We start from the raw sequence: 20000 nt of genomic DNA, 5'->3' as shown, positions 1-20000 counted from the left end.
AGAAGATGATGATGATGATGATGATGATGAAGATAATGATGATGATGATGATGATGATGATGATGATGATGATAATCGTATCAATACTAACAATAATAACGAAACCAACAGCAACAATAATAATAATAACAACAGTAATAAGATATTAATAATAACATTATGATAATAATGGCCACCGCTTCGATGCCAGCTCTTTCACAAGATCTTTTGTCTTTTTATTAATTTATTTATTTATCTAAAAAAATATATATACATTTTTTTCGTGTTCCTTTCAACAATGACCTTCACTAGTCATCGGGCTAACTGTCAATATGTGAAATTTATAGATGACGGTAAAAGAGCCCGAAGAACAGGGAAATGGAGAAAGCCAGCAATATTCACGGGAAGTTCTGCAAGGGGGCAGGGATTAAGACCTCAGCAGTTACCAACTAGGTTTTTCATCCAGACATAGTGGTGGTACCTATCTCTGAAGTACCTTGGTGCCGGTATGTTATGGCTCATGACAATAATTACTATACATTTAACTACCTCTGGGGAACTCTGACTTACCTGAACATATAAAGGTGTTTCACATATTCGGCTAGAACACCGATGTGTGTGACTTACCTGAAAAGAAAGATGGGTAGTAGAGGGTGAGGCTATCAAATGGATTTCTTGAATTGACCAAGTCATATATGACATTGATAATACCAATTCGAATAATTTAAGCTGTAGTCCATTAACTTGAAGATGATCAACCTCCACAGTGGCGTCACAACTTTAGTCGCCAGCTTGTTCTCTCCTTATGTCTCTCGTGAATGATTTAGTTAACTTAAAATCTACATGAATGTTCAACATATTTATTGATGCTTTACATCCGTAAGGGGTATGGATATGTTACGACATAAATTTACACAAACCGGTTATAAACATCAGTTAGGTATCTCCGTTCATTTGCGTTTTTTCTTCACACCAGCAGTTCCATTGATCCTTTAATTCATTAATTCCATTATTCCATTAATCACTACACTACAACCAAATCACAGACCACATTTATTTCGTTAAAAAAAAATAATGACATTTTTTGGTAAATTAGCTCTAATACTTTAAATCCGATTTAGTTCCTTTGATGCATTTTTTCACTCAAGACTTCACTTGAACAGCGGCCACCCAAATGCACTTAAGTGCATTCAAAAATATCGATATAAAACCTGTTGTTAAATTAATGATGTTAAAAAAAAGGTCTAAACCTTGTCTCTCATATTTGAATATTTAAATGAAATGCAAAATAAGGCTTATGAAAAAATAGACATCCGTCTTAATTCCTAACAATTAAGATGATAATGGTAGTAATAATATAAAAATATGATATATATATATGAATGCGAATATGTATGTGTATGTATATGTATATGTATATGTATGTGTATATATATATGCATACATATATGTAAATATGTATATATTATGGCCTTTTGTCTATATTTCTTTTGTCTATATCCCCTTTCCATAACATTTACAAGTTAATTATAATTTAAACCAAATGCTTGTTCGTCCAACGAGTGAACACAAATGTTGTTTATATATTAATTTGTTTTTCCTAGTTCAGATATGAAACGGTTGTGCAATATGTATGATCATATTTCATGTAATTCTTATTAAAGATCGGTTTATAAGAGCGCTACATTCACGCTCGTCATGGAAATGAAAGGGAAACTAATAGCAGACAATAACATTGCATGCCACTTTTTTTATCTTAGATTTATTTGTATCTATTTTTATCATTATTTAGAATAAATCACATGGCGAGCATATGTTTTAAGTAGTATAGCTAAGTGAGGGTATCAACATCCGATTAGGAAATGAAGACAGGGAATGTCCGTTTCTTCATGGACTTTCTCGCGTTGATTTTTTTCCAACTTTGGCAGCGCTTTATGCTAATTTACGTCATAGTTTAAACTTAGTCCGTCCAAACCGGAGATTCGTTATTAGAGACCCACCTCGTGACTATTGTGCTTGTTTTTATACCAGAGAAGCCTACCCGTGCTAATATTTTTACAACGGAAATGCGTTAAATATATTTTTAGATAATTCTGTATCCAGTAGAGGGAAAGCGAAAGACAGGGAGAGACGTGGGGGAGGAAAAGCGAGCAAGGACGAGAGAGAGAGAGAGAGAGAGAGAGAGAGAGAGAGAGAGAGAGAGAGAGAGAGAGAGAGAGAGAGAGAGAGGAAGTTCAAACACTTTATTACATAAATTGTTTTTTCTTTACATAAGTACATTTATATTAACACTTAACTATTGAAAAAGTGTTCTTTTAATTTCGTTTTGAAATTACAGAAGCTGGTAATGCCTCTGGTAGCATTTTCCAGATTTTGTGTCCACGTAATTGCATTGGTTGTCTCCGTTTCCTTGTTCGAGAGAGGACATATATATATATAGGGACGGACGGACGGACGGACGGACGGACACACACACACACACACACACACACACACACACACACACACACACACACACACACACACACACACACACACACATATAAACATTGCAAGTTTAGCTCATGAGACTTTTTACGACTTCAAAATACAAAGACACTGGTTACCATCCTTTAGCCAAGCCAAACACAGCGCTTTGAAATCTTTAAAGAATAACCCTAACATCATTATAACTAAACCTGACAGGGAAAAGGCGTTGTGATATTAGACATGTTTGGACATAAAATGATTATGTCAATAAAGTAAATGTACTACTATCAGACCATACCAATTTAGAGAGTTAAATACTGAACCATTTACGAAGATTATTCAATTAGAGGATAAATTAAATATATGTTAAAACATTTGAAAGATAATGACTCCATTTCTTTGGAAACATATAACCAACATATTATATGATTTACCAAAAGTTCATTAACCCGATGTACCGGTTAGACCTATATTATCAGCTATAAAAAACATTTAACTATAATCTAGCCAAATTCTTAGTGCCAATCCTCAAACATATTACTGCCATTGGATACACTGTACAAAACTCTTGATTTTGCTAATCATATGTCTACAAATAGCTTTGAAAACCCTGGTATTATGGCCAGTTTTGATGTACAGTCATTATTTACAAACATTCCCTTGAAAATAGATATTTGTATAAATAAGTTATTTGAGAATACTGACAATGTGCAAATCTTCACAAAAGACCAATTTATGAAACTTAAAATTATCTGTGGAAGATTCTGTTTTTATGTTAAACAACCAATTATACTCTCAAACCGATGGCGTAGCAATGGCCCAACTCTCGCAAATGCTTTTTTATGTTATCACGACAGTAAATAAATAGCAGACTGCCCATTTAAACCATTATTGTATAAAATATATGTTGATGACATATTCCTTTTGTCTCACAAAACCATGTTTTTAGACTATGTTAACTCTAAACATGACAACATACATTTTACTTCTGTAGTTGAAGTCAACAACTCCCTACCTTTTCTGGGAATTAGGTTTGATCAATATCATTATACCTTTAAAACCTCTGTGTACAGAAAACCTACTTTCACTGGTCTTGGTTTAAATTATTTATCCTTCTTACCTTTGATGCTTAAAGTTAATGCAGTCAGAACATTGTTGCAATGTTTTCAAATCTGTTCAGACTGGCATTCTATAAACCGAGAAATTCAGTTCTTAGAAAGCTTTATTTTGAAAAACAAATTCCCTTTGGCAGTTATTCAAAAACAGATAAGACTATTCTTAAGTAAGATGCTCTGCCCAGAACCAATGAATTACAATGTGCCTCGAGATATCCGATACCTTTAATTACCATACTATGGACATACTAGCTTTGTCTAACGAAAAGAACTACAGAAACTACTGAGTTACCATTTCCCACAAATTAGTTTCAGAATGATCTATACTAATTTCAGAATTATTCGTTTTTTTGTTTTTTTTTCCGACGAAAGACTCTGTCCCAAAACATCTATGCTCAAACGTAGTGTACTCATACAAATGTTCTAACTGTAACGCTAGATATATAGGTTCAACTACAAGGACTCTAATGATGAGTATTGTGAGCATAAAGGGGTCTCTTTTCGGACATTACGTCCACTATCCGCTCCAACCTACTCATTAATTCGAGATCACTCTCTGAAAACAAACCATGTAATAAAATGAGATGATTTCACAGTAATGAGAAAAGTAAAAGATGTAAATCATTTAAGAATCTTAGAATCACTCCACCCTCCCACAACGGACATCGAGGAATTCAAATTTCCGTAAACCAGCGTCACGCAAACATGACACATTCACATACTCCACATTCCACCTATGGAGAATAATCGTAAGCAAACCATCTTATTTTGTTTATGTTTATTTTTTTTCCCCTAGTTTTACGGTTATAATTTCGTGTTTGCGTGTGTTAGTATTATAATATCGTTGTAAATATATTTAGTATTAATGTACATAGTTTTTACAAATGTATTTCTCTCATATATGCAGATTCTGATGATGGACAAAGTTGTTAATGTCTGAAAGCTCAATAAATGAAAATGTGCATGATGTGGTTTCTAGCTGTCCTGGTCCTCCTATCTATAATAAGAATACGTTTCCCCCGTGGAACATATACCGTGGAAATACAAGCATTTATATATATATACATATATATAAACACACACACACACACACACACACACACACACACATATATATATATATATATATATATATATATATATATATACACACATATATACAGATATAGATATATGATGTGTATATGTACGCATATATATACATATGTATGTGTGTATATATACATATATGTATATAAAGGCGTAACAAAAAGATAATTTTCCCGACATGTTTGGACACCTAGTGTTTCCCTACAGTTTGTAAGGTCAATGATCATTGTGGATAATTTCCATGAATTAGTTTGTGAATGAAGATAATGTATCATAACTGCATTTAGAATGGACTGTTAACCTTTTTTTCTTAATATGCGGGGTAATGTGATCAAATTTACTAATATTAAATAATGAAACTCTTGCAGCAAAATTCTGTCATTTTTGTGCTTTCTGCATCTGGGTTTTGTTAGTTGAACCCCAAACATTTGAATAGTAAATTATGCTTAGAGCTAGAGTTTGCAAATCCGTCATTCTAGTTTCAGTAGTGATTTGATTACTTAAGTGATTGATATATATCAATGTGCCCATTTATTTCCTGTGCATGTTGTCAACGTGTGTTTCAAATGTTATATATCGGTTAAAGTGTGCTCCTAGACTTTCCAAACGTTCGGTTTGATAGTTTTGCTTTCTTAAGAGTAGGCTGGGTATTTCTTAAACTGTTTACTGAGTCACTATGAATAACTGTGAATCGGCGTACTGGAGTTATGGGCTCTGGCTGATAAATCATTCATGGGAACTTTAAATAGGACTGGACCTAAAATAGATCTTTGAGGAAAATCAAAAGATACTTGTTGCTTTGACTCTATTTTTTCATTTCTTCTTACCGATTGGGTGCTTGTATCTAAATTAATTAAATTTCGTCAGTATTCTGTAATAATGCTGTTTCATTGCATAACCTATGTCTAAAGCCTTGCTGTTTTAGATAATAGTTATTAGCCTCCAGGAAACTCGCCAGTTGATTTCGGGTAGACTATCTCTAATAATGGGCAAAGTAATACCGTCTGCTCCTACAGCATTTTTCGCGAAGGCGTTTTATTCCTAGGATAATAGTTTTTACGTCCATTGGTTATGGTCTGAACACATTAGTTATGGTCCTTGCCCGCCCGATCTGTGTTATGTTGTAATGAAGAAGCAAATGTTTGTTCATGTTGGTTTTCCAGTTTATGAGAAGCATCGAAATGTTGAGTAGAATCTGTACAATCGGCGTTATGGTGGATGTTGTTGGGCACTAGTGTTTAAACAATTTTCCGTGTTTTATCAGTTATTTTTGTATTCTGGGAATTTATTTCTGAACTAATTTGTTTTAGCATATTGAATTAAAAAATTTAATTTTTTTTCTTTTTAACTTTGTAAAACCTGAAGGGCAGCTTCATTTCTGTTACTTTTGAGAGCTTGGTGGGCACTATTTCCAACGCCAATGGCTCTCTTGATGTCCTTTCTCCATGGAACAGGGGGACATTTGAGGGTTCGGGTTATGTAGGAAGCCGGTGCATAAGTGCTGCTTTTAATAACCTCCGTAAGTATAGCTACTTGTATGCTACATTATCTGTCGACAAAATGTCCAATAGTAATCTCTTTATATATGATAAGCTTCCTGAAATGTTTTTATTACCGGTGGTCACTTTTTCACAATTCAACTTCGTGATGAGTGCATGGTCAGCATCATGAGGTGTTTTCTGTAATCCGTGTAGGTTTATTTATTTATTCTAATCTATAGTCAGCATTAGATTTTTTCAAATCATTGTTTAAGTCACCTCAGATAATAAGCGGTTTCGTTTTTATTAAAATTTCTCCAAAAACCTTTCCCAAGTAGTCAAAAGATTCAGCATGGGGGTGCCTACAGACAGCTCTAATAATGACAGAAGGAAACATGTTGATTTGTTCGGTTACCCAGATATCTTCTACAGCAGTATTGTTTACTGTTGTGGGCAATATCCTGTTTGAATATCTCATACATATATACATACTCCTCCATGCCCTACATCAGATCAATACACTTTAAATTTTGGAATATTGATGAAATTACTAACCATTTCCTGGTGGAACCATGTTTCACTTATGTATGTATATTTTTCTCCCCTATAATTCGCATTTTAATTTCTTCAAAATGTCCGAGGATAGATTGTGCGTTCATGTTTTATTTTTATATTGTGCGATCTAGTCACCGGCAACGCTGACGGCGTTGCCTGGACAAACATTCTGGTCACTTTTGTACCTGTTTCTGTTTCAGAACACTTTAACACGATCAGGAAAATGTAGGTATCATGTCATCATTGTTTTGTGGGATTTTACACTTGATATATCTTGAAACTTCTCAATTAGTTCTATGCCCTCTTTATTTATGTCTGGGTGACCACTGATGTAAAATTAGACTGTCAGGGTGCTTTTACAGGCTTTGACCTTTGTTCTCTCATTTTTTCTGGTTTCTTGACATGACTTTGGTATAACCTTCTACATCAACATCTTGTGTTTGCTTGTTTCTTGCCTGTATAGTTGTTAATGATTACTGGTGGCACGGTTGTGGGTGGGGGAGGGGGGATGATAGGGAGGGCGGTAGTTCTTTGCACCTGCTTCTGTGGCGGAAGGGCATGGAGTTGTTTGAGTCGTTTGTTCTTCCTATGTCTTTGTTCTTTTTCTAAAACTTAGTTTAGGTGGTGCCTGTGTAGAAACTTCTACCTTGATTGTATTAGACACATTGATTTTATGTATGACGGCAAGATGGATCTTATTGACTCATTTTTGCTTTTAGAGGCGGGGTCTGCTGACTGGAAGCGTCGGTGGAGGGGCGTGTGGATGGGTCAGCAGTGTTGGAGGTTTGCACGTCAGCAAGGGCACAAGGCAACTAGCTGGCTGTGGGCAGGGAGAGATTACTGTCGTGGGCATGGGTGTAAAGGGTGTAGAGAGGTTGTTTGTCTCTTCTCTTCTTTGGGTGGAGGCAAAAGGGATGACTGGAGTTGTGGAAAGAAAAGTTTTTTATGTGTTCTGATCACAGATGGGAAATGGGAGGAGGGGGGGGGAGATTAGTTCTTGTGTGACCATTGTGTTCTTGCTCTGTGATCTATTTATGCTGACTGCCGTTTAGAGAACATTCCCATCAGTAGGTCGATTTTGTTTTCTATCAGATTTGGATTCGTGTAGGGGGCCCCATTGTAGGTTTGAACTCCCCAGGAAATAAAAAGGATAAATACCTGATTTTTAAGGTAGCAACCAGTCTGTTAAGGGGTGTCTGTTGTTTGTCATTCATTTAGTACCTCATGTCGTGTTCCTAGTTTTTTTTTTTTTTTTGGGGGGAGTCGGATAAACTGATAACTATATCATCAGTTTATATTGTTTGATTTTAGCCAGCCTGTAGCATTTTCTGATTTGATCAAAGATGACAGACCTTGCCCAAGACTGTTTTGTTGCAATAAAAAATGATTCAAATTGATTTTTGTTTGCACTGTTTACACTTGTCACTGCTGGTGTGGTTGCTGGTTAGGTGCCCCTCACTCTGGGCCTGGGGAAAGCCTTGTTCCTGGGGGTTCCCATCCTTGTTGGCAGTGAGGCAGCTCTGACCCATGCTGCGGAGGGGGGGGGGGGGGGGGGCATAACCCAGGGGATAAGAGCTCGTATAACTGCCCAAGGAAGCAGCGCCCTGATTGGCCCCCTCAATCCCTGGGGGAGTGGTCAGATTACCCTCTGACACTGTGGGACCTTGAAAAGGCATGTTTTGCTTAGTTGCAGGACTCCAGCAGAGAGAAGGCAAAAGCATGTGTGATCACCTCGGTGGTTACATAGAGAGAGAGAGGACTATGGTATACATATATCAGCAAAAATACGTAATTATGTACAAGTACACCTGTATGGACTTTTGCTTGTTGCAATCTTGCATACAACATTTGATAATGACATTGTGTATAGATGTGATTTCGTGAGTTCTGTGTACATTTATACATGAAATTTGCTTTCTATCAAGACTCCTATAATATACTGTAGTTTATGTAGGGGTCTATATGTGTAACGAGTACGATGCACTGATGTTAAAAAGTAAAAGTATAAATAATAATAACAATATTTCAGTTTGGATTCGCTCTAACGGTCACTACATTCCACCGTCGGTAAATTTGTTTTCAATAGAAAAAAACAAGTGAAATATTGGTTATTTAGTATTCAAGATGATAGTACAAATTGATACCCACTCTAAAGTAAAACTATAAGGAATTTTAAAATCGATCGAATGCATTTGTATAATGAGCTATTACAGCTACTGCGCCTTTTCCATGCCGCAGGTACTATAGATATATAAAATACCGACCCCACCCAGGCGTCTAATGATTTTGTTCCCTTATTTGCAAAGATAATGCGTGCAAATGGCTGAAAAACAACATTTTACTGGTTTACCATTCCCCAGAGAATTTTTTTTTAAATAAATATAAATAAAGAAAACAATGTTAACTGGGGTAACAATTTTTTTTCTTTACATAAAAATGAGTTTTGTCCTATCAAAAGAGGATGATTAAAATAGATAATCTTGTGTTACATATCAGCCTTCTCGAAAATTAGAACCACCTAGTGCTCCCTATAAATTCAACAGCTTCAGAAATTCTCGCCGAAAATTCATTTTACACATGTGCTTCTATACTTATCAAATTTGAACCTTTATATTGTATTCAAGCAAGAATCATACTCATATCACAATTTTGTACTGATATTGCCATCCACAGCTCTCCATTTCTGCCCAATCGGATTTTCCACCCCATCCCCCCCCCCCCCCCCCAAAAAAAAAAAAGTAATTCCTGGGTTAGATTAGATGTCTTTATGATTTAATGCATTTATTAAACGTTTCTGACAGGAATCTCTTCCATGTAAGAAAAAATAGAAACCTTTACAAGTATGGTCCCTATTGAAAAAAAAAAAACTCTGATTAATTAAATTAGCTTTTTTTACATATATAATATTAGATTTAACGAAAAAATAATAGAAATGACTAACTTTGGAAAGTATCCAAATTTCAACAGTGTATTTTCGGTACTTTGTTTGCATAAGCCTGCCGTACATTGCCACCATAGCATATTCACTCTTTCGCAAGTGGTTCAGAGTGCGCCGTCCAAGTCATGGAATGGGATGTGCAGTACGTTAAAATAAAAGTCTTTGGGGGACTCAAAATTGTACAAAGTTTAAGTTTAAAGTTTTAAAGTTTAGTTTTGATTCCATTTATTACAATGGATATTCTTGGTGTGCCTTTCTGTCTGTTTCATTTTGCTTCTAAACTATCCCCTGTGTGCAAGGAATGGCCGGGGTTACCATCCACTGGCGGCGAGGGATTCGAACGCAGGTCAGCATGATTGCTAGACTAGAACGCTACCGCTGCACCACACAACACAATTATATACTTTATAACATTAAAAAAAAAAAAAAAAAATAGTTACTTGAAACTATTATGTTATTATGATGAAATGAGTGGAGCAAGGTAAGCTTCGCTCAGGACAGTGCGTTTATACTTGGTACACCTATTATCGATGGACAGATTTTTTTTTCTCTCAAAATGTTCATAATACGTAACACTTACAGGATTTTCACAGAACTCTCCTCGTCGGTCATACCCTAGTAGCCTCAGACAAAGCAAGCAACCTCACAACCCATCAATAGACATTATGTTCATAATCAATGTTAGTGTATTTAGTTACCTCGAGTGTTATATTTATGCACAGACAATGTAATAGCATTCAAGAATAAAAGTAAAATGTCAAAATGTCCTTTCAAGTCCATATGTAGTACCACAATGTAAACAAGTGCTGCTTATGCTCCATCGCAAAAGAGTAATCCAGGTTACAGTACCTGAATCTTAACGTTTTCGTCTCAATCATAAATGTCGGAATTATAATGCACATAACATAAATACTGACTCATTATTCATGAGAATGCAACATCAGTAATAAATGATAGACACGGTAGCACTATTTCATCTATCTTAATTTTGTTTATCGTTTGTTGCACTCAATTTCTCAATAAATCATGTTTGCGTGTGTGAGTTTACATGTGTGCACACCATTTCTGGCAGTGTCTAGAGGACGGCCCATTGAGATTACTATTTCTTCAGCATTTGTCCACATACACTATTACCCTACAGATTTTCTAGATATTGGAAAATACCTCGTTACCTCCCCAAAAACGGCTTCATTACTGCTTTGGAAATAATATCCCCAACTGAACAAAATTATGAATAATTTTATCAACTTGAGCTTCCAATATCTCATTTCCATTTATGCTACTACCAGTTCAATAATTGCTACCACACAAAAATGGTCTCCCAAGCCAACAGTTTTCCATAATTGTATGATCTCTATGTTTCAAACAAATTACTGAAGTTTCATGACTAAAAAAAAGTTGTTCACTACTAACTACTCCAGATTGGTTTTCTGTTTTCTCTAATCACATTTTTTAATTCCAAAAACTGTCACTTCTAATGCTTCCAAATCATGTTTTTTTTTAAAGAGCACCCTCCCTTGACATGCTCTATAGCGGTCGTGGCAGAGGTAATGCGATATTGGAAGTCCTCCCGTGTATTCAGAAATGAATACCATGGACTAGCTGGCATCTGCTGGTGTTATTAACACAAGCTTCTGCCGTGCTCTAAAACAAAACCAGAGGCATAAGACATTTACAAATTTTAAAATCCCCTGCTGTACTGGTACTCTCTAATCATCATAATAGTAACTTATTATCTGGAGAGTGAATACCAATAAGTGCTCATTTTGAAGTTTAAAAAAAATCTTATTCACACAAAAAAATCAATTGAAAACAATAAACTACATCATATGAAGGTAAGATTTTAAATTACAAGCTAAACATAGATTAAGTTTCAATAAAATGGAAAAAGTACCTGATTACTCTGCAGTTTATGTTTATATATACTATTCTTCGCTTTGCAAGGTTGTAGAAACTTTCAAATGTATTTCTCAGATTTAGTCCATTTTTTGTTTTCTTTTTCTTTTTTACATACATATCTTATCGTATCCACCGTGATTGAGCTTTGTGTTCTTTGAGTTCTACTCTCGGACAACTGGATAATGTCAATGGTAACAGGCACTCACTTGTCAAATCAAGATACACATCCTTTTCTATGAAATGTTTGAGCCTGTAAGGTTGCATCATAGAGGTACAGAATTATTTTTAAGATATAATGTCAATACCAATTCGTATAATTCGGACACGTTGCAAATTCTTACGACGTCGTTTAAACGATCGTCATGACTGACTTTTAAGTTTACCCCTATGGAGTGAACATGTGCTTGATGTGTTTGAAAGTCTTAAAATGCACAGAAACATTTCATGAACCTTTTTAAAGAATTCTGTATCAGCAAACACACGAAATAATTCGTAATTAATAAATATATAAATTATCCCTATCTGAGACTATGTGATATATATTATAGATCTGGAAAATGTTGCGCTCTGACTGGCTGGGCGGAGTGTATCACACTGGATCATAGAGGGATACAGACTGATACAAACCGAAAAGATGTTTCAACAGGTTCCAATAATGTTAGCATAAAGGTTAAGCATGTATCAAAGTGTTAGGGGTTTTGGAAATGCAACAAAAAGGCCTATTGTCTCTCTCTGAATGACAAAGGTAAATCAACTCTCCTACTTGTGTGGATGACAATGATCACTTTTTCTTAAATTGCTGGTTGAATTACTATGGTTAATTCTACTATTGATTCTTCAATTAAATAAGGTTACTTTATTCCTCAATCTTTAGACTTCAATTTTGGTAGATCTAACTTAAATGTTATATGTACCAAAATTTAACTTACACACTTGAGGCTAAACACTACAGTGAGACTGATACTGTGGCAGAGTGGGTATTCATGAAAAGCAATAGATTCTTTGGCAAATTTAAGGACTATTCTAAAAGAGTTTTAAACTTCAAAATGTGTCTATGACTCAGTCTAAAGTCTGTCCTTAGTGATCTTGTCTATGACTCGGACTGTTGCCACATTTCAAAGTATAACTGAACTAAAACTTAGTTTTACATTTTAGAAGACCGTAACAATAATTCAATGAATAATAAAATCAAACTACTATTAAAGTGAATCTCCAGTATATGACTGTTATATTACATACCTAACATCTTTTATATATTTACATGGCATCCTGTACATTGGTTATGAGTAAGCAAGCAAGGAGGAAACACCCCAGTTGTTTGGCAAAAAAAAAAAAAAAGTAGCATGAAGGATTTCCATATCATTTCTGATGCAGAGTTGTCTTCAACGACTGTAAAATCGTATGGTTGTTGTCGGCGTTTCATAAGGACATTTTAAAAGCAGTCCATACACATGCGGGACACCTCCAGACCTGTCTTAAACTTCGGCTGAGTCATAGAAAAAAACATGTTTAGAACATTTTCGCTAGGAGTCATAGAATAAAGGCCTTTTTTGTAACATTTCCGAAACCCCTAATACTTTGATGCACTCTGATACATGTTTGCTCTTTACGCGTACATTACTAAAATCTGTTGAAACATTTTTTCATTTTTTTATCAAGTTGAAGGCAAACTTTTTTTTATACAATCCGGCCAGCCAATCAGATATAATTAACGTAGTCTCAGGTAGGGATTTATATTTTCATTAACTATGAATCGCATTGTAAGTTTCTTGATATAACTTTATTATTGTTAAGGTATATAAAATGTTTCTGTGACTTTTTAGTAGTACATCAAATGCATGTTCACCATGACGGTCGGTGGAACGACATGGTAAGAATTTCCAACGTGTCCGAGTCATATGACGTGGTATTGTCGTCGGTGGGATGAATGTCTTCAAAATCATTCAGTACGTCAATGATATAACAAATCAAGCTCAAAAATATAAAAGAAAATGCTATGTACCCTGATTTGTAGATATACTTCAATCAATAAATTTAGTAAATGTCCGTTATCATTGGAATTACGAAGTCTGATTTGTACACGAAACTTACGGTATATACGATGAGATCCAAAATATTATGCAACTTCCGCATATCATATGAAGTACAATATATATATTATAAAAAATAATATTTTGACTGAGTATGAGAAATACATTTAAACTTTCCACGGCATTGCGAAGCGAAGAGTGGTGTATATAAACAATGCAAGTTACAAAGTAGTCAAATACTTTTTCCATTTCAGTTGAAGTTTGTAATTAAAAAAACATATCCGCATATTAAATCCTTTAATGGTTTTCTATTGACTTTTTTTATGTGAAATAAAGTAAAAAATAACTTCTTTTCTCAACACTTTGTATGTCAGTACTGACAACCTGTTTTGTAGCGACCGTGATACAACTTGAAGCAACGTATCAAAGTGTAAAGGGATTTCAAAGACAAACTTTGGAGTCTAAGAGTTTTCGTAATAACGTATCTGCTTATTAAATTAAGATATAATACATATATGAGCAAAATGGTTCTGAAAAAAAAATCATAACAATTATTTGTTAATATTATGGTATTTACTGCCATAATATCAACAAATAATATTCGCGCCGAATATGTGTGAATGCAGTGTTTCTGTTACCATTTGAAAGAATGTAAGTGATCTAAAAAAAAAAAAAAAAAAAAAAAAAAAAAAAAAAACTTGGATTAAGGAATTCAATTTCTTTTCACGGGCTATATTATATACTCACGCATTAATTTTCAAACTAATAAAAATTGAAAAGAGCTTGAACTTAACTAAATAAATTATACATTATATGATGTGTATGTATGTATACATACACACACACACATTATATATGCACATACACACAAACACACATATGTGTGTGTGTGTATATATATATATGTGTGTGTGTGTATAAATATATATGAATATATATTAATATATAAATATATATGTATATGTATATATATACTACATATACAGATTTTTGTCCGTTTCTTTTTCTCTCTCTTACTCAGTACTTTTATATCATGTATAGTAAATATAATAATAATAATAAACTTTAAACTAAACTTGAGTAATTTATATTAGGCCCACATCAAGTGTTTTTTTTATGTTTTCACGGCCTCTGCGAATCGGCAAAGGCTATCATTATTTACATTGGCCATATTTATTTTTCTTTTTACTAAGCCTCCAAAATGTGTTGCTCTTGCACATTAATGGATTTCCCCAAAGAAATGTCACAGTTGCACACTCTTGAAGGTATTTATCTGATTAATATGAGCGGTGGGTCGAAACAATGAGCGTTACGAGTGGTTTCGGGCACTGCTAATGTCTCTCGTGTGGAGATGTGTTTACGATCTCGGAAGTGTTTTGAAAATACGCTCGTTGCGAGAAACGAGAAGGTAGCTGGAATTACGTTGTAAACAAACCTCATACGATATATATATATATATATATATATATATATATATATGCATATGCATATATATATATGCATATACATATATATGCAGATATACATATATGCATATGTATATATATGCATATACATATATATATGCATAAATACATATATGCATATACATATATATATGCATATATATATATATATATATGCATATATATATATATATGCATATATATACATATATATGCATATATATGGATATATAAATATAAGTAGGTTCAGAGTTCGCACATGTGTATGCAATATATATATATATATATATATATATATATATATATATATATATATATATATATGCGTATATATATACACATATATATTCATATATATGGATATATATGTAAATAGGTTCAGAGTTCACATATGTGTATGCAAAATATATATATATATATATATATATATATATATATATATATATATATATATATATGCATATAGATAGATATATTGATAGATATACATACATACATGATATGTATATATATAAATATATATATATATATATATAATATATACACACATATGTGCGAACTCTGAACTTTGAACCTATTTAAGAACAAACTAGACATCTTCAGTTGTTTGGTTTTCTGTAACACAGGAATCAATGAAAATTAATATTCCCATAATCAAATAACAAAAAAACTTGAACTTCATTGGTAATACCATAGCTTCAGTACTTAAAAAACTATTCTTTTGGAAAAAACAACTAATCTCAACGATAGCCTTGCATTAGTGTGTGTGTGTGTGTGTGTATGAGGATGTAAGATATAAGCTCTTTTCTATAAAAAAAAAAACAGCAACAATAATGATAATGATAATGATAATAATAATAATAATAATAATAATAATATAATGATAAAAAAGAAAATAAATTAATAAATAATCAATATGTAGCTAGACAGGCATAGGTTCACCAACGCAGATTTCACAGGCTGAGGTTGTCTGGACAGAACAGGTTCCCAGCATCCTCCACACATTGTGCTGAAACTTAACACCATGTCTGTTCGTGACCGAACTCACGCCATGAGACATGATACCCGAAGCAACGCTAGAATTAACCAGCGGCATTGTGCAGAGTGTGCAGAAAGTTTCGTATGTGCATTACAGTCCAACCAATATAAAAAGTATTACTAAATTAGCAAAAGTAAACTTTACAAACCATATGTGTGTGTGTGTGTGTGTGTGTGTGTGTGTGTGTGTGTGTGTGTGTGTGTGTTTGTGTGTGTGTGTGTGTGTGTTTATATATATATATCTTATACATATATATATTATATACATATGTATATATCATATACATATGTATATATCATATACATATGTATATATTATATACATATGTATATATTATATACAGATGTATATATTACATACATATGTATATATTATATACATATGTATATATATCATATACATATATATATCATATACATATATATATGCAACCTATCTATACATATACATTTATTGATATACATATATTTATACATATATTTGATATGTATATTTATATGTATATTTATGTATATTTATATATATACACATTTATATATACATATATATTAATATATATATAAATAAATAAATGTGTGTGTACATATATTATATGCAATATATATACATATATTTATTGATATATATGTATATATAAATTTATACATGCATACATACATATATATTAATATATATATGAATATATATATGTAAATAAACACGTGTGCGCGCGCGCGCGCGTTTATATGAACGTTTCGGAGATTCAACCTTCATCATCAATCAACATTCATACTCAATACTAAGAGGAAAATGATATCCAAATGCAGTAAAACCATTTACCAACGTTATATAAATTCACTCAAAACTTTGAAAATAAACACAACAAAGCCAATGTAGCTGATAATAATCGACAATAACCAAATTAAGGGTGGCTGGTAGTTTACATGGTAAAAAGGATAGCTGCAATGATATAACTATTTTAGTTATGGCTCCATTGTTAACATATGGAATGATGCGGCAATGATCAGGTCAAATCTGTTAAGTTGGGAGGTCAAGATTTTGAAATCTAGGTATGATCCGGATGACCAGTACTAAACCAACCATACCACACAATCTACTTTAAGGAGTGCACACACGCGCATGCACCAACACACACATACACTTATGTAGACATACATACATACATACACAAACATGCACATTATATACTTATATACTATACTGTAAATTATATACTTATATACTGTACTGTACATTATATACTTATATATTCATATATTTGTGTGTATATACATATAAACATACATTCTTATATATATATATATATGGACATATGTGTATGTATGTATATATACATATATGTATGTATATGTTCATGTCTACAATGTATATATTCATATATATATATATATATATACATGTATTCATGTATAAATATATATATGTATATGCATATAAACACATATATATATTTACATATATAACAAATATATATATACCTATAGGCATATTTTTAAATATATATGTTAATGTATATGTACAGTCGCTAAAAAAAAAAAAAAAAAAAAAAAAAGTATCTTTACTTGGGAGTAGATGAAATTGAAACGATCGATACTTGATTCTGAAATGTTGGTACTTGTTGGTACAAAGCTTGGAACAGATGAAGCTTCATGTGTTCGAATAGTGATTCGAAGTTGATACGGCAAGGGCCTGGTATCATGCCAATATTAGCAATGGAGACCATTCATGCCGTCTAATTACGCTTTACTCTGTAGGGCTATCAAGAGCTGAAATATCAAGATTAGGTATTTCGAAGGCTCTGTTGATTCATCTCTATTGATTCAGTGACACCAAGCAGAGACAAAGCCAGAAGTGGGCACCCAAGATGCATGATGGAGGAAAATGATCAAGTAAATGTCATTTATAACTATAGATCAATGTGATTTATGAAAGACAAATAGGAAGCTTACATTGAAGTCCATTAATACCATGTGGTAATGAAAACTATTTGATACTTAGTGGCAACATCCTTTACATCTAACTTAGTCGCCACATCCCCTTACTGTGAGCCATATTCTTCTCAGTTATTTCAATTACTACAAGGGATGCAAACCCCTTTTGTTCTGCTGACAACAGCAAGCGGGCAGAAATCGCTGGGTAGTTTGAGTGGATGCACAGCAGTGGTGTCGGGAGTTAACGGGTTGGGCCCGAGATATTTACGGGGTATGCCTATGTGTAAATCCTGGACGAGATCGGTGAGGGGCACGGTGTTCCCCGATACAGAGCCATTTTACCTCATTCAGGATAATAGACCCATCCACACGAGAAGTATCGTGAAAGCATTATTTCGGCACCACCCCGAGATTATGCTGTGCCACATCCACCCAAATCGCCAGATCTCAGTCTTATTGACAATGTTTAGGCAGCCATGGGCAAAAGCTGGTGGCAATAACACGGAATATTAATGGTATCATATATTTCAAAACCCTATATTTTTTAATATGGCCGAACGAAATAAACAAAAAAAATAGGAAAATGAGTTATTCTATGGGCATTTTAAGCTATAACTGGATCTATATAGGTATATTTAGTAAAAAAGAAAGAAAAAAAAATGTGGCTCTTGGAAGGGCAAACAGCCTATGGAGCTACAAAATGCCCCCCCTCTCCTAAATGACGCCCCTTTCAGGAATACGAGTATTACGACAAGCTCACAGCTCCAACCGTTTTCGTCGTCGTATCATATTAAGTCAGAAAAAGTAAAGATACTTTTTTTAGCGAGTGTACTTGTGCACACACACATATTTATATACATGCATGTGTATGTGTGTGCGCGCGTATTATATATATATACATAAACATATATAAATAACTATATATATATATATATATATATATGGTGGCAAAGGCTCGAGTACCAGTCAGGGAGATTTGTTATTTATCTATGGCAATATATATGTGTACATATATATATATATATATATATATGTAAGCACATATGTATGTATGTATATATATGTACGTATGTATGTATGTGTGTGTGTGTGTGTGTGTGTGTGTGTGTGTGTGTGTGTGTGTGTGTGTGTGTGTGTGTGTGTGTGTGTTCGTGCGTGTACGTGCGCGTGTTCGTGCACGTGCGAATACGTGGGCGTGTATGTTTATGTATATGTGTGTGTGTGTGTGTGTGTGTGTGTGTGTGTGTGTGTGTGTGTGTGTGTGCGTGTGCGTGTATGTGTGCGTGTGCGTGTGCGCACGCGCGCGCGGTCGTGGTGTGTGAGTGTATGTACGCACACAAGGTCAAAAAGGTCAGAGTGGTGTTGACAAAGCGTATCCGTTTTGTATATTTATTGATATTTTATCCATAAATATACAAGACAGATCCATCCTAAACACACACGAAAATATACAATGCACTAATTTCGTTAAATTGAAAGGGAATAATTAAATATAAACATTCTCTATTAAACATATAGAAGTATAATCATAAACAATGACTCAGGGTTCAAAATACGTCATACATTTGTAAGCAGCCGGTCTGAATCCGGCTATGAAAGCTGAGTTACGTTTGTGTGAACACTTATACATCTACAGAATTACCATTGTTTTTGAATTGCCGTAACAAGGTTGTAACCATTAATAGACTATTTCCCCATCTCTGCTTTGTGCTTTTGAATAAATTCAGAAAAAGTATATCTATGTACAGCTATCTACACAGCTACACATTTATGTATACATGCACAAACACGTACACTTATGTACTAACATATATGTATATGTACACCTATGTTCACCTACATGTATATGTATTCATATACTAAACTATAAACATAAACACACAAACAACTAGTTATTATTTTACCATATTTCCGATCTCTCAATCGCATCGATCCAACATTTCTGGTTAGGGGTTTGAATTAGTATTTCCACATCAATCGATTGTCATATATTAGTGAAAAAAAGTACAACTCTGGGCCCGTATAATACTGTA

General features: G+C 33.7%; 1 protein-coding gene across 1 annotated transcript in view; it reads right to left on the bottom strand.

Moving 5' to 3' along the window:
- The window catches only part of LOC125030338 (ras-GEF domain-containing family member 1B-like), a gene marked incomplete at its 3' end in the record, with an annotated part of 125021 nt that overhangs the window by 103935 nt on the left and 1086 nt on the right, over positions 1-20000 (bottom strand).

The sequence above is a fragment of the Penaeus chinensis genome, chromosome 11 (assembly GCF_019202785.1).
Source record: "Penaeus chinensis breed Huanghai No. 1 chromosome 11, ASM1920278v2, whole genome shotgun sequence".
NCBI classification, from domain to species: domain Eukaryota; kingdom Metazoa; phylum Arthropoda; class Malacostraca; order Decapoda; family Penaeidae; genus Penaeus; species Penaeus chinensis.
This window is presented reverse-complemented; position numbering and strand designations above follow the sequence as displayed.